This window comes from Haliotis rubra, unplaced genomic scaffold (assembly GCF_003918875.1).
Source record: "Haliotis rubra isolate DU_JTF1 unplaced genomic scaffold, ASM391887v1 Scf7, whole genome shotgun sequence".
NCBI lineage: Eukaryota > Metazoa > Mollusca > Gastropoda > Lepetellida > Haliotidae > Haliotis > Haliotis rubra.
In genome coordinates this window covers 640,714-667,128 of record NW_025767412.1, presented here as the reverse complement: position 1 = coordinate 667,128, position 26,415 = coordinate 640,714, and the positions used below count along the sequence as shown (strand labels likewise).

Here is a 26,415-nt window from a genome sequence, read left to right as displayed (position 1 = left end):
TCTTTATTACAGCGAGACTGACCATGTTAGAACGTCACTGTAATAAAGAAGTTGATCATCCATATATTGTTATCCTTCCTAGTTCATAAGGGGCGGTGGGGTAGCCTAATGGTTAAAGCGTTGGCTCTTCACGCCGAAGACCCGGGTTCGAATCCGTAATAAAGAAGTTGATCATCCACATGGGCACAATGTGTGAAGCCCATTTCTGGTGTCCCCGCCGTGATGTTGCTGGAATATTGCTAAAGCGGCGTAAAACCAAACTCAGTCAGTCAGTCCTAGTTCATAACCAGTCATAACCAAATTGAAATATATATTTGTGGTAGAGAACTTGTCAATTATTCCATACATGCAGATAAGTTATCCATGTGTTAAATGATCAGTGATGTAGATTGATACATGCAATTTTAACAAAGTTTATTTAACGACGAATAAATGAAATAAATGATTATGGCACTGTAAACCAAAGAACTATTTAATTATTTATTTTCTCTAGACTGAAATAGTAGAGAGGTCACGGCTGATTTTATTCACCCAAATCAATAGTACTTTTCAGAATGATTGACTGAACTGCACAAGTTAGATAAGTAGAGTTACTGCCAGTTTAATCTTAGAATTTACAAGGAAAAAAATGTAGCATATATGAATGTGCTAACATAAGGATATGTAAAATGTCAGAAATACGTAACAGTGCTCTCAGCATTCTAGTGATGATTGTCGTCGTGATGAGCAACTGTGATGACGGAAAAGAAAAACGAAAAAGAAAAGAACTCCCCCCAAGAACTTCAGTTCTGAGGAATCGCGGGCAGAGACATTGCCTGTAGAAGGTCGTTTTGTTTTTAGACGATCATTGTTTTTAGATAGCTAAATGAAAGATTATCTATATGCCGCGACTCACTGCTGTAAAATAATACATTGGAATCTAGAGGCTGGGGAGTCTCAGTCTGTCACCTCAAGGTTCACCAGAGTTCACCCAGCTCGGCCTCGAAGTGGGAGACCTCGGATTACCACTGAATCACATCCGGGTACTTAATCTAAGGAATCGAACTGTCACAGCAACTGCAACTGCACGTGCAGTGACTGATTTGAGCGTCGGCACAAACCATTCGTAATCGTTTATCAAAAGATGGACCTCAGAGTGGAGTCAGAAGGCCTTGTGCTGCGACGACTATGTCGACGTCGACGTACAGGACCAAAAGCCGGATAGTAAACCATTGAAATAAACGTAAATACAGTAGGAAATACATGCCATGACCGGATTTACATATGTTTTCAGATATTTCCTAACTTCGGGCATATATTTCATATGAATCTATACCTGTTAAACATATGCTCATCGTACATTTTCGTATGCACAAGTACCTCGTTCATGTATGCCATGACCGGATTGTCAGGTATTTCCAAACATGATTTGCAAAACAGATACCCCAGTAAATACATGATCATACAGTATTTCCGATGCATTCCTTTGAATTTTAATGGGTGGTGAGATTTCCGATTTCGTTCTAAGTTTACTCAGGTTGGAAACATGTAAATTTACTGAGGTGGGGAAACACATGTAAGTTTTCAAATTTGCAAATGTTTACACACCTTAGATATGTATGTATCATACCGGATATCAGGGGTATGTATATGAACGGTTCATACACCTTCATGTTACCTGTGCTCAAGCAAGATGATCATTTGTTTCCATCTTGTGAATTACTTGGTTCATGTAATTTCATTTTCACACATTTTAGTACGTTTGAAATCAACGTTCACATGACCTCAATATTCTTATCATCAAAAGAGCCTGACTAACAAAGCAGTATAACGCAAGCTAACATGGCTTATTAAGCTGCACTCGCTCTTGCTACAAGTATCAGTTACGCTTTGTGTGCGGTGTTGGCAAATCTTGTGAGTGATGAACAAAAGGGCGAAGAGCTGCCCCTTTGTCCTTGCAAGTGTCCCAGCTGTCCCAACAGAATAGCACTTTATCTCTCTTAGAGCTCAGCCAAATATGCCACACGTACCAACTCGTAATTTCTTAAGTTTATTCATCTCACTACTGTAAACTATTGTTCGGCGGTACATAATGGGAATATGATGTGACCTTTCTTAATAGTCTCACAGTGCCTGAACCATGTTATTTCTCCTTCCGCTCATCCTTTGCTGTAATAACGCCATGCAGCTTTAAGTTGTCCACATTTGTTTCACTAGCGCAAAAGTATGCGACAACAAACAATGCCATATCAAATTATATATTCTGTGAGACATGAAATGAAAAATAGTTTCTTTGTATTCCGTTGTTTGGAGCAGGCCTATATCACTATTACGCCCAAGTGCTGCTAAACAACTCGCAGACCTTAAGTCTGACATAGACGCAGACCTATCATGTTCACATCTGATTGGGGCCGAAAATATTGATTCCGACATGAATGCAATATCTCATTAAGTTATTGTTTTCCTAAGTAAGTGGAGTGCCTTCTACAACATTGGAGATAAATGTATCGCTGTCCTTCTGATATTCCCCCGAACGGAAGCTCTACCCATTTTAGGTACAATGTGTATGTTACAGAATAGTAGGGAATAGTCTTAAGACTTTTCAACTTTGACCAGGATTCTTCGAACTTGTAACAGTCGCTTGAGAAGATCAAAAGAGAAAGGGGTAGTGCGCGATGTACTAGCGACGCAAGTGCTTCTCCATCACACATATAGTTGTATAGATACCCAGTGATTAGTGATAGCGTTGAAGCAATATATTTAAATTTACGACAGACACTATCAACTGCAGTAGTATTGCCACGACCAGCATCGTATTTATAGCTCTCTTACGTAAGGTGACATATCACAGGGTTGTCATGGTAACGATAATTTGACATACTATTTATTGTCTTACTCTTTAATCAGCGATTAGAATTTAAATCAGTTTTGAGGTCAGCATGTTAAGAGAAAAAAAGTTGTAAAACGAAAAGTATAGTGATCGAATCTATTGGCCTTTGTAAAAGCAAGTTTCAAGCCACCTACATTAAAACCTGTTTTCATGATAAATATCTGCTAATCCGTGGCATGATTCCGACCATATCATGAGCATGTGTTTGTGAATCATAATCAAATAGTTATGTTTCAAGGCGTCCATGCCGCGTCAACAACACATGCAAACGCGCGAGAATTGCAATATGGGCCCCTGCACCAATGATTCTCCGTGACCTGGAGACACATGTGATTGAGCGTATGTAGGGACGTAGTCTGTCATATAGACCCTGAAGCAAATATATCCAAGCCCACGCAAGTCTAGAAAAATGTGGCAAGTGTAGATTTCCACAGCTTCCGGAGAATGTCTCAGGGCTCCTTTTTATTACATTTTTCACTTTTACTATGAACTATTTTTCTGTAAAATATGTTCATTTCAGAGTCTAGTTGTTAGTCTAGTAGGGACGGGTAGAAGACAAAAGACAAAATGAATACTCGTCCTGTTATACTTTTTAATTATATTTAAACATTCGTTCTTGTCTCGGGATAAATGTATATTTTCCAGTTTCAACCAAATGTACATTCGAAGGATATCGAAATCTAGGTTAAGCTAGTTGAATTATATTTACAATTAAATGACCCAAACAATGGTCTGTTGTCCAAATTGTTGGTTTTCCATATCTTGTCCCAGTCTGTCTCACAGTCACAGACCGATATTATTTGCCCTTCTGTCCAGCCCTTACTGTATATGTATACTGCAATACTGTATATGTTGCACATATACTACACAATGTATTATACATGTATTTAATGCTATGCTAAGCAACGTCCACTCGTATTCAAGATTACACCTGGTTAGAGATGCAAACAAATGTGTATTTGTATGTGCATTTTAATGAAATGAGGAACCAAGCAAGCAAAATCATAGTATGCATACAAACCAAGTTGGTACACTGGGACTCGTTATCATCGGAGGAAGCTAACATTTTACCTGTATGGACGATCTATTGTAAGTACGTGTTGTCTGACCGCCTCCGTGGTGTAGTGGTTAGAGCGTCTGCCCGGAGAGCGGAAGGTCGCGGGTTCGATCCCCGATCGCGTCATACCAAAAGACGTTAAAATATGGTACTTGTTGGTCCCTGCCTGGCGCTCGGCATTAATTGGTACAACAAGGACTGGTCGGCTCGGAGTCAGTATAATGTGTCTGAGTGGGGTATTCATCCTTCACTGCGGCATGGTACCTCAGTGGGCTAGCACTATAAAACCAGCTTCAGTCTGGGCTAGTACAAGCAGCCGCACATACACATACACACGCATGCACGTCGTCATATGAGCGAAATATTCTCAAGCACGACGTAAAACCCAATTTCACCACACCTCACCTCACGTGTTGTCCGTCTGTAGTAGACAGACCCGTTACATAGCATGTAGAGCACGGACACACTGCTCGTGCATCCCACACACTCACGTGCTTCACAACATTCGCAGCGCGTTCACCGTTCACATCTAGCTGACTGAAGACGTGAAGGGTGGCGTTGACAACTTCTTGAGCGCATATTATCATATTTATCTAAATCATATAAATTGTTCATTTATATCACATGTGAATCTCTGCAAAACCGCAATGTTACTGTAAACAACACAGTTTTATGTACAGTTACACTGATGTTACACTGATGTCAAGCATGGAGTCATGATGACTATCGACAGTAACTGTTCATGAGATCGTGCAAGGGCATTATGGGTATCTCATACAAGTTATCTCATGACTGTAATAGTATTCATTTGTCTTGACTCAGACTAATCACCACCTTGAGTTTAGTAGACTCGCACACTTCATCGAAGTGCTGTTGGCCACCTTTCTCGCCGTCCCGTCCAGCATCTTTATGAGGATGCATGACCCCACTGGTCACCCATGATGCCTCAACTTTCTCATCCAAGACAAGCTGGCGGGCCCTTCGAGCTAGGGCTGCTTGGGTCCGGTAAGATCTTCACTGATAATAATTCGTGTCAACTGACAAGTTATGCGTTCTCCTAAGGTCCTCATATAGCTTCCCGTCTCGATTACGATTTGCGAATCTAAAATCTGAATCTTATATGTGTTAATCAGAATGGTTGTATTGTATTCTCTCTTCAGAAACTGTTTTAAAAAGGAAGCAATAAAACTATGTTTTTCGATGGCAATGCTAGAAATGCAATTTGTATGTGTCTCTGTATGGTTCATACACGGACATGGGCGACGGCAAAATAGTCGGGGCTGCATGAAATACATGGACAGTGTCGGTTATAATGGAGTGAGTGGGTGAGTTTAGTTTTACCTGCTTTTAGCAATATTCCGGCAATATCATGGCGGGGGACACCTAAAATGGGCTTCACACACTGTACCCATTGGAGGAATCGAACCCGGGTTTTCGGCGTGACGAGCGAACGCTTTAACCACTTGGCTACCCCACCGCCCCTATAATGGCTGAACGTTTGTCAAGTTATGTTTATCAATAATACCATTTGCAAGGCATTGCATGTACTTGACTTTCATACTCATAGGCATGTAATAGAATTTGAGATATTATTCATATTGGTCGGCCCATTTCGATCGTAATAAAAAATCATTACTGCAAAATTTACACTAGTCCTTCATGTTAAATAGCTGTCTTTGAAACACAGAATGTATTCCAAGCTGATTTGCTTTTCAGTCACTCCACGTCCCACGCCTAGCGATGACGTTGGCATAATGTGATCTGACAACGGAAAACAAATGGAAGTTCTTCTGTTTATTTACTCTTTGAAGTGTAGCGTTTCTACAACTTATCACATGCTAAATGTATCACATAATAGTGGATAAAAAGAAACCTGGCCTTTTTTAATTTAGTTTGTAAACTACTGACTGGTTTTGCTATTGAACACTCACTGATTACATGTTGTGACAACAACCATCTGTCGTCGTATATCTCATAAAGCGAGAGCGTGTAGTGAACGCCTGTGTTTGTTCGTGCTGGTCTTTCCTTTGAGGTTATATTTGAACATGACGGGAACATGAATCTAATCAATGCCCTGTATGTTTTTTATGCATAAATCCATGTTGAGTCACTCACTCAACAACGCTGGGAGTTTTAAAAAACTCGTGTTACCTTTGATCGCGCAATGAATATCGAAGATATTCAGTCGCAGATGATAGTGTGAAGCTAATCTTAACGCCATTCGTGTTGAACATGTAACGGATATTACTTCATACGTTTACACGCGCACCACCTCCTGTACAAACTTCACGTAAGAGATGAGCAATATATTAATAGACATTAATCTGAAATGGTCGACTTAAATCCCCAGACACGCAAACAATCAGTCCCCGATGCATATAATTTATGTATAGTTATATAGTTTTTCTACTGGAGTATATCATCCGAGTATTTATGGTGCTGCACATCCACGTGACCTCATTATTCTTATTACCAAAAGAGCCTGACAAAGAAAGCAGTATTACGCAAGCTAACACGCCTTATCAAGCTGCACTCGCTCTTGCTACCAGTATCAGTTACGTCTTGTCTGCGGTGTTGGCAAATCTTGTGAGGTGCTTGTTTCGAGGGGTTAAAAGGTTCAGCGGTGAACAAAGGGCGATGAGGTGCCTCTTTGTCCTCTCAAGTGTCCCTAGCTGTCCCAATAGAATAGCACTTTATCTCTCTTAGAGCTCAGCCAAATATGCCACACGTACCAACTCGTAATTTCTTAAGTTTATTCAGCTCACTACTAACTATTGTTCGGCGGTACATAATTGGAGTAAATGTGATGTTGCATTGCTGTACCTTTACCCGTCGGAGAAGTCCTTCTCAAAAGATAAATATTCCGTTGTTTGGAGCAGGCCTATATGCACTATTACGCCCCAGTGCTGCTAAACAACTCGCAGACCTTAAGTCTGACATAGACGCAGACCTGGCATGTTCAAGTTCACATCTGATTGGGGCCGAAAATATTGATTCCGACATGAATGCAATATCTCATTAAGTTATTGTTTTCCTAAGTAAGTGGAGTGCCTTCTACAACATTGGAGATAAATGTATCGCTGTCCTCCTGATATTCCCCCGAACGGAAGCTCTACCCATTTTAGGTACAATGTGTATGTTACAGAATAGTAGGGAATAGTCTTAAGACTTTTCAACTTTGACCAGGATTCTTCGAACTTGTAACAGTCGCTTGAGAAGATCAAAAGAGAAAGGGGGTAGTGCGCGATGTATCTGACGGACGTATATATGGAGAACGTTCGAACTGTATAAATACAATAATTGAAATACCGGTTATGATTAAAGAATACCCTCAATCTGATAGCCTGAGAGATTATTGTGAAAGATCGCAATATGTATCATCATAAACGGGCCAAGATAAAGGTCCATGTCATTCATCCCCATATTATATCCCTTCTATAGACACGGGGCATCGTTGTTACAGGTAGGGCAAACACTTTCTTCTATAGGTATCTGCCGGTTTCACGCTACATCCATGTATTCAGATTGTTGAGAAAACTAGCGACGCAAGTGCTTCTCCATCACACATATAATTGTATAGATACCCAGTGATTAGTGATAGCGTTGAAGCAACATATTTAAATTTACGACAGACACTGTCAACTGCAGTAGTATTGCCACACCCAGCATCGTATTTATAGCTCTCTTACATAAGGTAACATATCACATAAGGTGACATATCACAGGGTTGTCATGGTAACGATAATTTGACATACTATTTATTGTCTTACTCTTTAATCAGCGATTAGAATTTAAATCAGTTTTGAGGTCAGCATGTTAAGAGAAAAGAAGTTGTAAATCGAAAAGTATTGTGATCGAATCTATTGGCCTTTGTAAAAGCAAGTTTCAAGCCACCTACATTAAAACCTGTTTTCATGATAAATATCTGCTAATCCGTGGCATGATTCCGACCATATCATGAGCATGTGTTTGTGAATCATAATCAAATAGTGATGTCACAAGGCGTCCATGCCGCGTCAACAACACATGCAAACGCGCGAGAATTGCAATATGGGCCCCTGCACCAATGATTCTCCGTGACCTGGAGACACATGTGATTGAGCGTATGTAGGGACGTAGTCTGTCATATAGACCCTGAAGCAAATATATCCAAGCCCACGCAAGTCTAGAAAAATGTGGCAAGTGTAGATTTCCACAGCTTCCGGAGAATGTCTCAGGGCTCCTTTTTATTATATTTTTCCTTTTTACTATGAACTTTTTTTCTGTAAAATATGTTCATTTCAGAGACTAGTTGTTAGTCTAGTAGGGACGGGTAGAAGACAAAAGACAAAATGAATACTCGTCCTGTTACACTTTTTAATTATATGTAAGGATATAGAAATTTAGGCTAAGATATTTGAATCATATTTACAATTAAAATACCCAAACAATGGTCTATTGTCCAAAATATTTGGTTTTCCACATATTTTCCCAGAGTGTCTCACAGTCACAGAACTATATTATTTCCCCTTCCGCCCTGCCCTTACTGTAGTGCTAACGCCTTACATCTGCGAACGCTTAATTCGCAAGTGGTGAGGCAATACGCTAATGAGGGGAAGGGTCCTGTACCATGTTTGTGAAATATCTATGATGCCTTACATGAAGTTGTTAGGTTTTTATTGTGTGTTTTTTTTACCTTTTTTTCTTTTTTTTTAATGATCTAAGCAAGTCTAGCTATGTATGGCGTTAAGTCACTGCTTAAAGAAAGGCTTCATTACAATTAATTTTATTTGGTAAATATTAGTATTTCACTGACTCAGTCATATTGCAAAACACATGGCAACCTATGCTTCATTGTGACTATGATTAAGGCATCATTGTAAAACACAAGGGTTATTTCCTTTGCGTTAACTGACAGGTTTCGATGTGTCAAATATTTGGAACTCCGGCCAAAGGTGATGTCATGCTGTCTGGAAATATGGCATTTATGTAATGCTTTGGTTGCAATTAATGATAAGTAATTGTTAAATGTACATATGATGTTTTAAAGGATAATCTCAGCTGACTCAGATGCTTTGCAGATGTTTTACCCCATTCGTTCCATACCCGTAAAATATATTTTCTATATATGTCTGTAAGGAAATACTGTAAAGAAATACTGTTAGTCTGTGAATCTTCCAATTTACTTGGTCTTAATATCCATTGAACATCTGCACACTGATACTTAAAACTGGTATATGAATAATAATTGTTTGCAATTTTATCAAATTTAGTTTTCCATTTATTTAGCAATTTTCAGTTTCTATGTCCTGGAAATTCTGTACGAAGGTACATTTAACAGTTTCACTCAATAACAGTAACACATACAGACAATAAGTTTCGGCACTTTGATAGATTAATAAGTAAACATTTATTCCATGATATCGGGATGCCAAAATGATTACCATAATTATGTAATGTATAACAAATCAGAGAGCAAAAAGCGAAAATGAAAACGCATGAGTAACAAATGCTGTGAGGTGGTAAACTTCCAGTAATTATCGAAACTGCGTAGTTACCTAAGCTTATGAACTAATTGTAATCACAAGAATTTTCTATAATCTACCCTAGAACTGGAATCAAAATAGGTGTACACTTATGTATATTCCGTCGGGGAACTTACATTTTAGAAAACGTCCGTATGGGATAATATCTAGATTCCGAATAAAAGAGAGGTTATACCAAGTACGTATATGCATGTTTACACATTTACAACAGTAATTTACACCGGGAATCATTAATACATTGTAATCATCTTTTTTAAAAGAATAGATAATAAAATTTGTGCAGCTATGATCAGTCTGATAACTTATACAAGTGTGCACTAAAATTAGGGACCTACCGGTTCATGTCTGTGTGAACACACCTGTCTGTGTTTTATTGCAATAAGCAGTCTCTCCTTGCATGTTATATATAAGAAGTGTACCTAAGATCAGTTATTTAAAGTGTAATGTAATTTCCATTGCAAAAAAGTATAAACGGTATTACCTACTGACCAGCTGCAGAAAGGCTTATCAGTACCCCACCGCCATCACCCCACCCTAGGCCTGCCCCATCAAACACCCCTCCCTCTCACACACATGCACACACACACACTCCCTAACATACATGTCGCTCTAGCCAACAGGCCCAATATCTGAACCTTTTAAACAGACATCATGTGTATGTCAAGAAAGGCAGGCACGTTAATAGCGGTGCTCAGTCATGGGTATCACTTCGCCATGTGTTTCTAATGACCTTCGTGCATTATGGCGTGGTCCGACGCGCTAACGAACCATATGTGAAAGTTACATTACAGAACCATTGAAATACATGTTAAAATAGTGTAAATCTTGTAACACTATTTATCCATTACCAACCATTTACGCGTGTACTAAATATATGGCAAACCTAACCCTGGTCATACGAGATTTCAAAGGTATTAAAATGCATGTCCTACAATCACAGCATTTACATATGTTACACATGCTAGAAAACACATGAAAACAATGGCCAGATTTACACACCTGTGAAATACATGTAAATACAGAGTTGAGTGTACGTTAATTTAAACACCCTTTTAAACGTGTGTAAATCTGACAGCCAGATGATACGTAGATTTCCAACGTTGTTCATATGGCCGCCGGATCAAACGTATATTACCTAACGTTAGTAAATGTGGGCAATACAGTCATTTTGTGTGGTGGTAGGTACTGAAGACAACGCCCAACTTGGAGCGGACGCCTTTACTTATTGAACTGTGTGAAGCCCATTTCTGGTGTCCCCCGCTGTGATATTACTTGAATATTGCTAACAGCGGCGTAAAACCATACTCGCTCACTCACTTATTGCACTTTCTATAAGCTATACATGTTAACAGACATTTGATCTTTTATACTATGAAATTAGGCTGCAACTGATACATTATTACATGTTTTATCTCACTTTAAAGTCAGCAGATTAAATTCGTTAAATACACCTATGCGTTTCTTTATGGGGAGAGTATATATTACAGATGCAGTCTACTCTCTCTTATAACGCTAATATTCTTCCAGGAAGATTTGGGAGTTATAACCACGATGCCGTTATAGCCATAAAAGCCATTCTGGGAAGTAACATCTAAATAATACATGAATATATGGAAATTTACTAAAATCATTGTGATGTGGAGATACCGTTATTCATTTAGCAAGTACATTATTTGTGCAGTGACATAACAACGAATATTACTCACTGTCATTCATCGTGGCTTAACATATTCCTTATACAGTGCTGAAAAGTATTCTGCGTTTATTGTCTACACCCTTCCCTGGGTTTAATTCAAAGGTTTCATCAATACTCACCATCCAAATGCACAGTTTCATTAAGTTTAATGCACCTATGGCCTTTCTGAGAAAGTTTCAAACGGGTGTATGTATTTTCAAATGATAATGATTTGGTATTTGTTTCATGAACATAGATATATATGAGCAAGGACCACGTGCCACTTTAAATATGTCATTAGTATGTAATATGTAATTCAGTCTACGTGTGGTGTGTTGCTGCAGTCAACATGCAAACTAGTACACAAAAATACGTTTGCACTTTGTCTTTTATGGGCAGGTCATTCAAAATATTGCATCATTTGAAAACCTTCTTAAACACCTTCTTCACTTCTTAATAAATATCCGACTCTTGCGTTGGATATCACTTATCTGATCACAGTTACCTCATGTTAACTGTGTGAGTGAGCGAGTTCAAATGGATATATTGTGACGACCTCATGATAAACCTATTTGATACGGCTTTGTCATGAATACATGTTGTTGTCAATATAAGCGATGCAAAAAACTTTATGGCAACCTACCTGAAGACATTCTTTGAGCAGTGTATCGTACTTATGTTGGTCAAGCGACCCCTGGTCAAACATGCTGGTCACACATGCAACACCGGTACTTGCTTCCATTAACAATGCGCTCGTTACGGCCAACTGTTCCAAATCTCTAGCTAGCGCTACTACTAGAGATCCGGGTGGGAATTTTGACGCCAAGTTGACAACGACACTTCTTCCTATGCCTCTACTTGCACCGGCGACAATGCATACTGTTTTCATAGAAAACATGTGCTTTCCAAGGAGATCGGCCATTTTCAGGTAGGTTTCTCTCTCTAGATTCAGCCTGCAGCGCTTACAAGTGTCTACACTTGGCCGCGTCTCTCTGTCACTCTGTGAGAGCCCTTTCAAGCGATGACTGTGAACGAATACATGCATAAACACTGTATGAAATGTTCGACACTTGGCCGCGTCTCTGTTACTCTGTGAAAGCCCGTTCAAGCGATGACTGAACGATTACATGCATAAACACTGTATGAAATGTTTCATTGGTCGCAATGCTTAGGCGAAGCACTGCCATTGCAAGGAAGACTATACGCTGGCAAACGTCACAGACTACCTCTGTTATTTTGTAAGATTGTAATCATGCGCTGGAAAGACACTCAACATTTACATTGTAGTAAAATGAAGGAAATCAAGTTTGCTAAATTATAACGTTCTTGTAAACGTCCGGGCAAAGGATAGTATAGCTGAAGGGGTCGTTGTCGGCACAGGTACTACAGACAGAAAGGTACCCTAGCCAAAGTAAATGTACAGAATCGTACCCTAGGACGATCCCATTCTGCATTGCGATGAGTGCTAAACCGGTTTCTCGAACGCGTACTAAAAATTATCCCTGCCTCTCAAACCGCGGAAATATTCAACATGGCAGTGCGTGTTCGTCAGGAAGAACTATATACCTTCCTTCCGCTGTCAGTTATAAAATATCAGACAATCGATTCTTCTTGAGCATGACGTCCCCTGTAGTCCGTTTTACAGATAATTGAAAGCTGTCTACAATGGGGGTGACATACTTCGTACAGCGCTATTCTCCGGGGGCGAAACTTTTTAAGTTTTGGGTGTCCTGAAAGGGCCGTTTCCAAATCGTTCCCACCAACAGCTGTCGTAAATGAACATGGGAAATCGTCATCATCTTCTTGATCGGAAATCTAATACTGTCGTATGAGCTCCATATTCGATTGCGTTAGAATACAAAGTGAATACTCGGCGATGCAGTGAAAGCGCTCGAAATCAGGCGATCTGGAACAACACCACAAACCGGTTTCGGTTTTGGCTTGAGAAAAGTGGACTCGTCTGCCGTTTAGGGTACCGGGTACGTTTCTGTACATTTACTTTGGCTAGGGTACATTTCTGTATACAGAAACGTACCTGGGGTACATTTCTGTAGTACCTGTGCCGACAACGACCCCTTCAGCGATAGTATACACCTAGCCGGGAGCCGCGATGCGGTCCTATACAGTCAAGACATGACCCTGCAACTTCCAGCTTCGGTAATTCGTAATATAAGAATCACAGAGTAAAAAGTAGGTTTAATGTCGAGTTAGTTTAGGCTCGACCGATAGGCGAGGCCTGTATCAGAGTGACAGCTACTGTTGGACTGTAACTACCACGCAGCGCTCCAAAGAAAGCGGGCAAGGGGCGCAACTCCAGGAATGTTCCCCATTGTGCATACATTTGCATTTATACACATTGATACAAAATTGCCATTACCGACCAACTACAGTAAAACAGAAAGATTCAGGCAGGTTCCCTGGCGTTTTTAAGTACTGTCACTGAAAAGAACAGGTTTTGAGTTCCATCGAAAGCTAATAAGATATCCCTCTCTAAAGTTTATTGGTAAATTTCATCCAAGGACCTATTTTCCTTTCATTCCCCAATATGAGACTTTACAATATAGAAGTATCGCCCTTAACATGAGTATTTGTGTTCAGGTCATGCGTAATATCTCCCGATAGGAATTTCATGATTATTTGCAACAAGAGGCTTCATGTTCTGAAGACAGGCGTTTAAGCGTTTTATAATGAAGGGGCAGTAGGGTTAAGGGTAAAAGAGTTCGCTAGTCACGCCGTAGACACGAGTTCGATTCCACACATACATGTAGGTACAATGTGTGAAAAGCCCAGTTCTGCTGTTTCCCCGCAGTGATATTGCTGGAATGTTGCTAACAGCGGCATAACACCATATTCACTCGCTAACTCACTCACTTTCTAACGAAACCATTTACACCCAATAGAAACATGTAAAAAAACAATGGAGTTAGTGTTCTTTGTAAAAAAAACTTATTTATGTAACAAAGTATACAACATTGTCAGTAAAAATGTAAAATAATGAAAACAAAACACCTCATGGTAAAGTTACCCTGGCAAATGTTTCGGGAGATAATCAGAAATGCACAGTTTCATTAAGTTTAATGCACCTATGGCCTTTCTGAGAAAGTTTCAAACGGGTGTATGTATTTTCAAATGATAATGATTTTGGTATTTGTTTCATGAACATAGATATATATGAGCAAGGACCACGTGCCGCTTTTAAATATGTCATTAGTATGTAATATGTAATTCAGTCTACGTGTGGTGTGTTGCTGCAGTCAACATGCAAACTAGTACACAAAATACGTTTGCACTTTGTCTTTATGGGCAGGTCATTCAAAATATTGCATCATTTGAAAACCTTCTTAAACACCTTCTTCACTTCTTAATAAATATCCGACTCTTGCGTTGGATATCACTTATCTGATCACAGTTACCTCATGTTAACTGTGTGGAGGTGAGCAGTTCAAATGGATATATTGTGACGACCTCATGATAAACCTATTTGATACGGCTTTGTCATGAATACATGTTGTTGTCAATATAAGCGATGCAAAAACTTTATGGCAACCTACCTGAAGACATTCTTTGAGCAGTGTATCGTACTTATGTTGGTCAAGCGACCCTGGTCAAACATGCTGGTCACACATGCAACACCGGTACTTGCTTCCATTAACAATGCGCTCGTTACGGCCAACTGTTCCAAATCTCTAGCTAGCGCTACTACTAGAGATCCGGGTGGGAATTTTGACGCCAAGTTGACAACGACACTTCTTCCTATGCCTCTACTTGCACCGGCGACAATGCATACCTGTTTTTCATAGAAAACATGTGCTTTCCAAGGAGATCGGCCATTTTCAGGTAGGTTTCTCTCTCTAGATTCAGCCTGCAGCGCTTACAAGTGTCTACACTTGGCCGCGTCTCTCTGTCACTCTGTGAGAGCCCTTTCAAGCGATGACTGTGAACGAATACATGCATAAACACTGTATGAAATGTTCGACACTTGGCCGCGTCTCTGTTACTCTGTGAAAGCCCGTTCAAGCGATGACTGAACGATTACATGCATAAACACTGTATGAAATGTTTCATTGGTCGCAATGCTTAGGCGAAGCACTGCCATTGCAAGGAAGACTATACGCTGGCAAACGTCACAGACTACCTCTGTTATTTTGTAAGATTGTAATCATGCGCTGGAAAGACACTCAACATTTACATTGTAGTATAAAATGAAGGAAATCAAGTTTGCTAAATTATAACGTTCTTGTAAACGTCCGGGCAAAGGATAGTATAGCTGAAGGGGTCGTTGTCGGCACAGGTACACTACAGACAGAAAGGTACCCTAGCCAAAGTAAATGTACAGAATCGTACCCTAGGACGATCCCATTCTGCGTGCGATGAGTGCTAAACCGGTTTCTCGAACGCGTACTAAAATTATCCCTGCCTCTCAAACCGCGGAAATATTCAACATGGCGGTGCGTGTTCGTCAGGAAGAACTATATACCTTCCTTCCGCTGTCAGTTATAAAATATCAGACAATCGATTCTTCTTGAGCATGACGTCCCCTGTAGTCCGTTTTACAGATAATTGAAAGCTGTCTACAATGGGGGTGACATACTTCGTACAGCGCTATTCTCCGGGGCGAAACTTTTTAAGTTTTGGGTGTCCTGAAAGGGCCGTTTCCAAATCGTTCCCACCAACAGCTGTCGTAAATGAACATGGGAAATCGTCATCATCTTCTTGATCGGAAATCTATAATACTGTCGTATGAGCTCCATATTCGATTGCGTTAGAATACAAAGTGAATACTCGGCGCGATGCAGGTGAAAGCGCTCGAAATCAGGCGATCTGGAACAACACCACAAACCGGTTTCGGTTTGGCTTGAGAAAATATGGACTCGTCTGCCGTTTAGGGTACCGGGTACGTTTCTGTACATTTACTTTGGCTAGGGTACATTTCTGTATACAGAAACGTACCTGGGGTACATTTCTGTAGTACCTGTGCCGACAACGACCCCTTCAGCGATAGTATACACCTAGCCGGGAGCCGCGATGCGGTCCTATACAGTCAAGACATGACCCTGCAACTTCCAGCTTCGGTAATTCGTAATATAAGAATCACAGAGTAAAAAGTAGGTTTAATGTCGAGTTAGTTTAGGCTCGACCGATAGGCAGGCCTGTATCAGAGTGACAGCTACTGTTGGACCGTAACTACCGCAGCGCTCCAAGCGGGCAAGGGGGCGCAACTCCAGGAATGTTCCCCATTGTGCATACATTTGCATTTATACACATTGATACAAAATTGCCATTACCGACCAACTACAGTAAAACGAAAGATTCAGGTGTTCCCTGGCGTTTTTTAAGTACTGTACTGAAAGAACAGGTTTTGAGTTCCATCGAAAGCTAATAAGATATCCCTCTCTAAAGTTTATTGGTAAATTTCATCCAAGGACCTATTTTCTTTTCATTCCCCAATATGAGACTTGCAATATAGAAGTATCGCCCTTAACATGAGTATTTGTGTTCAGGTCATGCGTAATATCTCCCGATAGGAATTTCATGATTATTTGCAACAAGAGGCTTCATGTTCTGAAGACAGGCGTTTAAGCGTTTTATAATGAAGGGGCAGTAGGGTTAAGGGTAAAAGAGTTCGCTAGTCACGCCGTAGACACGAGTTCGATTCCACACATACATGTAGGTACAATGTGTGAAAAGCCCAGTTCTGCTGTTTCCCCGCAGTGATATTGCTGGAATGTTGCTAACAGCGGCATAACACCATATTCACTCGCTAACTCACTCACTTTCTAACGAAACCATTTACACCCAATAGAAACATGTAAAAAAACAATGGAGTTAGTGTTCTTTGTAAAAAAAACTTATTTATGTAACAAAGTATACAACATTGTCAGTAAAAATGTAAAATAATGAAAACAAAACACCTCATGGTAAAGTTACCCTGGCAAATGTTTCAGGAGATAATCAGAAATACACATCACATACTGAATAAATATATTTCATCAAAACTGATTTCAGTACATCGGTTCAGCATGTTTTGACTCTTCTGGTATTTTTGTGCAGAGAAGAATAAAACTTATGACAGAAGGTTGGAACACTTCCCCATGCAATTCCATCATCACAATGCTCCGTGCCACTATCATCCTGTACACTGACGGACCATGCGGTCGGAGCCATGTAGTGTCTAAAATGTCACGTTGTATTCACGTGTTGCTACACTGTGAAGATCCGGGTCAGTGGTGGTCTTCAGCAACCAATGTTTGCCGCAAGAATGGGGTGGTCAGGCTCGCTGGCTTGGTCATCGTATTTCAATAGCGTAGATCGATACTCACCGGATTGCCTGGTCCAATATCGATTATCTAAAGACCGCCGTCATGTAAGCTGGAACATTGCTGAGTGCGGTGTTAAACACGAACAAACAAATAAACACTTCTCAGTGCAGCTATTTCAACCACTATTTAGAGACCCGTACAAACAACTAAACGTTTCACACACATTATTGTTTCACTTTTTCACAACCGTTGTGTTTTATCAAACAGTCCCACCACACTAACTAAAGCTAATTTCAATGGCAGTATAAGGAGAGTTCGCTTTCATCAAGTCCATGTTCAGTCGTCCAGCTTGAACCACACCTCGTTATGGCGTCCGAAGAGTTTGAATGGGCTGTCGTAACCAGCCGTGAAGTAATATTCCTTCACAAATTTGTTCTTCAAGTCCGTTTTGTCAAGGTCTTCGGCGAGTTCTCTCCCTTTGTTGATCCAGTCTTTCTCCTCAGCAATACCACTGAAAGACCTGAAGATATAACAAAATCTGGAATTAGAGAGGTAGTCCAAAACACACATATAAAACAAAACTATCACAGCCAATTACTTCTCATCAACCTCTAAACCTGAAATATAGCCACTTGCGATGTCAAATACTGTATGTAACAGACATATCAAAAGACACAAGAGTGAGCTTCCAGTGCAGATTAAGCAGCTTCAGTGGCAGAGGCCGAAGTGATGTCCTTGTGTTGTGATGGTAACCGATGACATCAGAATGGGCTGATTATATCCCAGCTGGAACCGGTTGATCCAACCAAAGCTATCTCTCCTGTGGAGTCCAGTTTTGAATGACGTAAACAGCCTCTCACTCATTATATACTTTCAATTAAAAAAATCTACATGTATAAAAAGTCCTGCCTTCTCTCTTTTGAGAAACATGTGCCTTATAGACATATTTTGCATGTTTGTATATTGTCAACACTCAGCAATATTCACGCTTTTATGGCGGCTACCTGTAAACAATTGCATCTGGACCAGACAATCCAGTCAGTGATATCATGACGTCATATCATGACGTCATATCGTTAGTCCAGACCAACGTTAACCTGGATCTTGACGGGTTCGCTTCCCAGGAGGAGATCCAGAATTTTGTTACATACAGAGGGTACACTGCTGTAAATCTTCTCGAGACAAGGGAGTTAACTTACTGTAAACCTGTGGATTCCACCCTTGTCGACATAGTCAGGAGGTAAATATTGGCTGGAGAAACGAGTCACAGTCCAATCAAAATGGCGTAAGGAAATCCGTTTCATAAACATGGCGACTGAAGTGGAGATTTCTTTGGATTGCTGGATTTACAGATTTACAGAGCATGTGTACCGTCAGATATGTTTCAAAATCATTTCGGGTTTTATATCAAGGTTAACTACTGATTTGCAGCACTTCGCAAGATAAGACCTGTTATGATAAAGATCTCGATTACCGATCAGATCGTCTTGCCGCCATGTTATTTGAAGTGAATACATGTGGTATGAAAGATGGAACCTGATTCGTCAATGAGAAGGACAGGGAAGGGACATAACTCTCAGCAGTGGTTAGACCACGAAATTCGAAGGATGAAAATGGATTTTTACCATCAGATATGTCCTCCCTTGTCTCGGGGAGATGCTACAGTATACCATACTTACTTGACTGCCAACTTGACCTCCGGCCAGTCGCTGATGAAGACGTCTGGGTTTGTGGGTTTTTGGGGGTCAGCCTGGTGTTCCGGGGGGGGTGTAGAAGGAGACGGTGAAGGTGTTCTCACAGTTGGGACCCGTCCCCGGCACAACCTGGGTGGCCACTGGCGCTGTCATTTCCACCTTCTGTTCTGGAAAGAATATTACAAAATGACAGTGACTCTGCATTACACGCCATATAGACTGACAGGATGACACAGAGCTTTATACAACAATCATGCTTGGTTTATGTCAGATAATGTTGTGTGTCTTTATATACAAGTTCAGAAACAGACTCAACTTCATACATATGTAAACTTGTTAATGTAAGGAGGTTGAATAACCGTCAAAAAACAACATTACCGCTATGCTAAAATAAGCCTTATAATAATTCTATCATTATTTGAGTAAATACTTGATTGTGATTGGTTGATTAAAGTCAGTCATAGGTATATAACCACGTTATAAAGGTCTCTGATTTGTATGTATATGTCTCCGTAATGCAATCTAAGTAAACCTAGCCTCAGTATTATTCGTTACACTCCTATATGGAGTCTAACAAACCCTAGTAGGAGGTCGCGTCAGGTAACCTTTGACATGGACCAATCAGAACACAACTTACCAAATCGCGAAAGTTGACATTCACACATACCTTTTGAACTTTTACCTCGAAAAGGTTTGTACCCGAACGATTCCGAATGCTATTTTCCATACGATCGCTTCCGGATGGTGCAGTCGCTGAAAATAGCGTTTCGTCAATATTCAAGGATGTCAGCTTACGGAAATATTAGCTAATGGTAACCATGTCAACGGAAACCCCAAAGCGTATATACTGCAGGTCAAATATATGTCTTTTATGCGGATTTTCGTTTGTTGAGAGATCAGTGTCAGTGACCGGGGAATTTTGTAAGTCCCGCCGAACTCTAAACAGTAGTCGTTGTCTGATTGATTAAATCCTTTCGGCCGTCTCGCATTTGATTGGGCGTTCTAAGATGCCTAGCGGTTAGAACAATCGAAAAAAAATACATTATCAGACAATAAAGGTATAGTTTTTTGATGACGTAACAATTGAATGACGTTTTCCCGTCACTGCGCCATTCTAGTGTGCCCCCTCGTAATCGAACCATTTTACATTACGTCACAATGTAAGCGACGTCACGATGCATGTCAGTTGTCATCGCCTAGTACGGCCTCTTACAGTAAACTACTCCGTTGCATCCCCTTACTTCGTTTGCAGTTGCTTCACGCAGCTAACATCACTGGAGGAAACATTACGTTTATGTTTTACGACGGTTTAAATGTGTCAATTCGACTCATAAGTTTTCAGCGACACGGTAACGTTCGCAATGTTTACATTCCCACAATGCAATCGTGGAATGTCGCTTGACTACTCAGCTTCATCTGGATTTACTGATCTAAACTTACGTTGGTAGTAGAAATGCGACGTTCAACTTGCCCCATATGGTTTACGTTAATGACAGATGAAATTAAAATAATTCAGAGAAGATATTTAATCCAAACGTAAACCGTCATCAAACTGTTATCATTTGTTTTTTTCTGGTAACGTGCGTCTTAACGTAGGGGGGCAGACACATCAATAGAACAGCGCGCCAGTTAGCCCTGTGCGAGGATTCTTAATTTAGGTCACCGACGCCGTCGTTTGTTTTCTGCCTTAAATTAATCGTAATTATCCTTAGAAAGTATTAAATTTGGCATCTTAGAAAAGAAATACAGTTCGCTCTGCCACCATGTATAGTGTCATAAGACACACTTTCGCCCTGAACTATTATAACGTTAAAGCACTCGGACGTAAGCGTCCTCGTACTTTAACGATAATAGTTCAGGGAGAAAGTGTGTTTTATTACACTAGACATGGTGGTAGAGCGAACTGTATTTCTTAAGTCATAGGTCGCTCAAAGGTTACCTGACGCGACCTTCTATTAGGGTTTGTTAGACTCAGTGTAGGAGTGTAACGAACAATACGGAGACTAAGTTTACTAAGACTGCTCCGTAATGCACAATTTTCGCATGCCCACCAGCATGGCGGACACCAAACAAAGTACGCATACATCGATGGGCTGCGGTTTTACTGGTTTGTTTTTAACACTAATTTTGAGCTATCTTAAATCCTTTACAATACCTGTGATTTCAAGCTTCAACCTTTGATGTGCTACAAGTACACTTTACTATTCAGGGTACAGCGAACAGTACACCCTATAGCGGGTGTTGCACGTATAACGCGAACAAAAGTGTTAACTACAGCGTTGACAGTGCGGAGATGCTATCTACGGCGTTGACAGTGGGGACATGCCATCTACGGCGTTGACAGTGGGGACTTGCCATCTACGGCGTTGACAGTGGGGACTTGCCATCTACGGCGTTGACAGTGGGGACTTGCCATCTACGGCGTTGACAGTGGGGACATGCCATCTACGGCGTTGAGAATGGGGACTTGCCATCTACGGCGTTGACAGTGGGAATATGCCATCCACGGCGTTGACAGTGCGGACATGCCACCTACTGCGTTGACAGTGGGTACATGTCATCTACGGCGTTGACAGTATGGCCATGTACAGAGCCTATCAACCATTAATCTGTCCTTTAACTCACTCGATACTACAAGCACCAGGATACTGTAGTACGAGAAACCTCCATAAAGAACCCTACAACATATATTACGTAAGTTATGCTACACAAACACTAAAAGATCAAACAAAAACATTATAAAGTGTTTCAATAACGTTTTAAATCAGTTTAGCATAATATGGACAAGTTTAATGTTCCAAACAGTATAATGCAAACTATTTTACCATAATATACAGTTAGAGACTTATTTGCTATTACTACAGTTACGACTTTGTATCCCAATCATTTTAAAATACGATCAACTAAATGGTAAACAGGATGCAGAAGGGACATGAAGCGTCCTTGGCGCCTATAACATATAATGGTGTTACTCACAGCACAGAAGGGACATGAAGCGTCCTTGGCGTCTATAACATATAGTGGTGTTACTCACAGCACAGAAGGGACATGAAGCGTCCTTGGCGCCTATAACATATAGTGGTGTTACTCACAGCACAGAAGGGACATGAAGCGTCCTTGGCGCCTATAACATATAGTGGTGTTACTCACAGCACAGAAGGGACATGAAGCGTCCTTGGCGCCTATAACATATAATGGTGTTACTCACAGCACAGAAGGGACATGAAGCGTCCTTGGCGCCTATAACATATAATGGTGTTACTCACAGCACAGAAGGGACATGAAGCGTCCTTGGCGCCTATAACATATAATGGTGTTACTCACAGGACAGAAGGGACATGAAGCGTCCTTGGCGTCTATAACGTATAATGGTGTTACTCACAGCACAGAAGGGACATGAAGCGTCCTTGGCGTCTATAACATATAATGGTGTTACTCACAGCACAGAAGGGACATGAAGCGTCCTTGGCGTCTATAACGTATAATGGTGTTACTCACAGCACAGAAGGGACATGAAGCGTCCTTGGCGTCTATAACACATAGTGGTGTTACTCACAGCACAGAAGGGACATGAAGCGTCCTTGGCGCCTATAACATATAATGGTGTTACTCACAGCACAGAAGGGACATGAAGCGTCCTTGGCGCCTATAACGTATAATGGTGTTACTCACAGCACAGAAGGGACATGAAGCGTCCTTGGCGCCTATAACGTATAATGGTGTTACTCCCAGCACAGAAGGGACATGAAGCGTCCTTGGCGCCTATAACATATAATGGTGTTACTCACAGCACAGAAGGGACATGAAGCGTCCTTGGCGTCTATAACATATAATGGTGTTACTCACAGCACAGAAGGGACATGAAGCGTCCTTGGCGTCTATAACGTATAATGGTGTTACTCACAGCACAGAAGGGACATGAAGCGTCCTTGGCGCCTATAACGTATAATGGTGTTACTCACAGCACAGAAGGGACATGAAGCGTCCTTGGCGCCTATAACATATAATGGTGTTACTACTCACAGCACAGAAGGGACATGAAGCGTCCTTGGCGCCTATAACGTATAATGGTGTTACTCACAGCACAGAAGGGACATGAAGCGTCCTTGGCGCCTATAACATATAATGGTGTTACTCACAGCACAGAAGGGACATGAAGCGTCCTTGGCGCCTATAACGTATAATGGTGTTACTCACAGCACAGAAGGGACATGAAGCGTCCTTGGCGCCTATAACATATATAATGGTGTTACTCACAGCACAGAAGGGACATGAAGCGTCCTTGGCGCCTATAACGTATAATGGTGTTACTCACAGCACAGAAGGGACATGAAGCGTCCCTGGCGCCTATAACATATAGTGGTGTTACTCACAGCACAGAAGGGACATGAAGCGTCCCTGGCGCCTATAACGTATAGTGGTGTTACTCACAGCACTCCCGATGCTGTGATAGAAGCTTGGGCGGCTCACTTCAGTGCTGTGTATCAAGATACTGAGAAGGAACATTTCAGTAGGGCATTTCAAAAGCATGTCAACCATACAGTAGACACCATCAGGAAGAGTTGTTTAACAGAGAGTGGTGAATGTATTTCATTTAGTGCAGTAGACATAGAAGCACTGTGTTCGCAACTCCCCAACCAGAAGGCTGGAGGACATGATGGTTTGGTTTATGAACACTTACGTCACGGTGGGAAATGTTTGATGTTTCATCTGTCATGTCTGTTTGGTGCTATTGTGAACACAGGAAGTCTTCCGAGAGACTGGTGTGTATCCGTCATGGTCCCTATATTCAAAGGGGGTAACAAATCGAGAAAAGATCCGAACTCCTACAGGGGTATATCGCTCAGGCCTGTCATTGGAAAGGTATTTGAAATGGAACTGATACAACACTTACAACCGCTGAAGTCTACGGCAACTTTTCCCAGTAAACAGCAGATGGCGTATCAAACAGGCTTGTCAGCTCTAGAAGCGTCATTTAATCTGCAAGAGACTATATATCAATACCATGAAAGGAAACAAGATATACACGTTGCTTTCTTGGATACAATGAAGGCATTCGATACTGTCTGGCATAACGGTCTCAGATACAAACTGTATGAAGCAGGGGTTCACGGACAGCTGTGGACTATTATTGACAGGATGTACACAAGTATGACATCATATGTACAACTTGGGCAACATAAATCTAGAGTGTTTGAGCTTCTACAAGGAGTTCGCCAAGGCGGAGTCCTTTCAGCTAAGCTGTATTTGTTATATCTTGATGGACTGTTGAAGAAACTCTCTGATACCAAGAAAGGTGCAATGTTGTTAGATCTGAATATGTGCTCACCTACTCAAGCAGATGACAATGCGGTTGTTAGTTCAAATGTGCATGCTCTGAACAGCCGTGTGCAGACGTGTGAGGATTACAGTAATGACTGGCGTTTCACTCTGTCTCCCAGCAAGAGTGAGATCATGACGTTTCCCTATAGTGCGAACAGGATGGGCAACCGTCCGGAAATCACACTATACAGTGAACCTGTGTCCAGACTGATATCATCAGACATGTAGGCATAGTACTCACACAGAGAATGTCATCCATCGAGCATGTGCTGCAGGCTTGTAACACACTGAGAGCAAACACACATGTGTTGTTGCGGAAAGGATTCCACTCAAAGTTAATGAACCCGATGACAGCCAGCAAGTTACTTGCAGCATCTGTGCTACCAAAGGCACTCTATGGATGTGAGCTTTGGACTGGTCTCACCAAACATGAGATAACCATGCTCGAACGAGCATACCGTTATGCAGTAAAGAAAATACAAAATCTGCCAACAAGAACCAGGACAGATATCTGTCTTGGTCTCCTAGGGCTTTGTCCTGTTGAGACTGTGATACTCGAAAGCTGTTATATATAGGCAGACTCATCAATATGAAGAGACACTATTTGCCTCACCAGGTGTTTCTTACCAGACTTCTGTGCTTCAGACATGAGCTTGAGAAGTCAACGGGTTTATTCCCGACATCGTGAGAATTCTTCATAAATACGGTTTGCATCAGCAGCTAGAGTCTTATGTAAAAAACAGGACAGTTCATAAAGCAGACTGCGTGGAAGAAAATTGTGAAAAGATATGTAATGAACTTCGAAGTGACGTCATACAGACAGAGATAAGTGGATTCAGGACTACATGAGTTCCACCAGATTCACCCGAACCTGTGTGTGCACCAAGCCTGGGTGATTGCGCAGAAGAAGCCGGCCTGCAGAGCAGCAGCCAATTTTGTGGTGCCAACCTGTGCTGTGATTAAGGAGAACCAGGGTGGTAGTGACTTGTGCCATAGGTGTGGTCTGTTTTACACAGATATTCTTACCCATATTATCCAGTACTGTGATCACTTGACTGACCTCCGCGATGAACTGTGGTGTGAGATCATAGCTATTGGTAGTGTGGAATTCAGTGTGCATCTCCACAACCTTAATGATTGGGATTTCGGTGTCCTCCCAGTTGTGAGACACATTAATTAATGGTTCAGTGCACCCGCAGGAGGCATAGTTCATTAATGAGTTAATTAACACAGAAGACATTGTTCGTTGAAGAGCATTTATTGTTTTCAATAGATACTGAAATACTGAAAGAGATTATCCTGAACTGGTGATATATTCTACTTGTTGAAGGCCTGCCATAATGGTGATCGGAAAGAGCAGTCAAAGGTTAATAAATACATTTGGATTAATTATAGTGACAACAGTTATTGCTAGATTTTTCAAACACGTAAGGTAAATTAATTTCTCTTTCATATGATCACGAAGTTACCTACACAAAGTGTTTATTTTTTAAAGCCATTTATCTGAGTAGGTTAGTTACTTTATCTTTTAGAGTTTCATTAAGTTACCTCCACAAGATTCAGTTAAATAGCTAATTCATAATTAGCTGGGGTTAATCCATTCTATCAGATAGGGGAGTAAGGTGTGTTTTCTTTGCTAATTACCTACTCCACTGTCTCACAAATGGGAGTTCTCACAAATGGGAGTAGACCGGGATTTCACACTGCGCATGTTATCCTGTGTGACTAGTTTTAACCTGTGCACAGATGACAGTTTGTGTGCAGTATGTGTTTCGCATGGCCAACAGATACTACCAGAGATCTGTTGGTGTCACATAGACATGAAGCACTGTTCCACGAACGTTCAGATCTGGTACGGACTGCGCATATGCCCAACGACCATTGCTTGAAGAATAATATGTAATTATTGTATTGTATATATACTATGTGAACCGTGTGCTCTTCAGAATGGAGGAAATAAATATTATATATTCATGGAAGAAAGGAAGGTTTAAAAATGCTATTAAAAGACCA

General features: G+C 41.0%; 1 long non-coding RNA gene across 2 annotated transcripts; it reads left to right on the top strand.

Annotated features, from left to right (window-relative positions):
* Positions 1-175: 175 nt before the first annotated feature.
* Positions 176-25,539, top strand: LOC124258657. Of its 2 annotated transcripts, none has more exons than XR_006893637.1 (3): positions 176-210; positions 16,436-16,441; positions 25,419-25,539. It is a non-coding gene; the product is annotated as an uncharacterized LOC124258657 (long non-coding RNA). The 2 variants fall into 2 exon arrangements; XR_006893636.1 differs by lacking the exon at positions 176-210 and adding an exon at positions 10,691-10,703.
* The last annotated feature ends 876 nt before the right edge of the window (positions 25,540-26,415 follow it).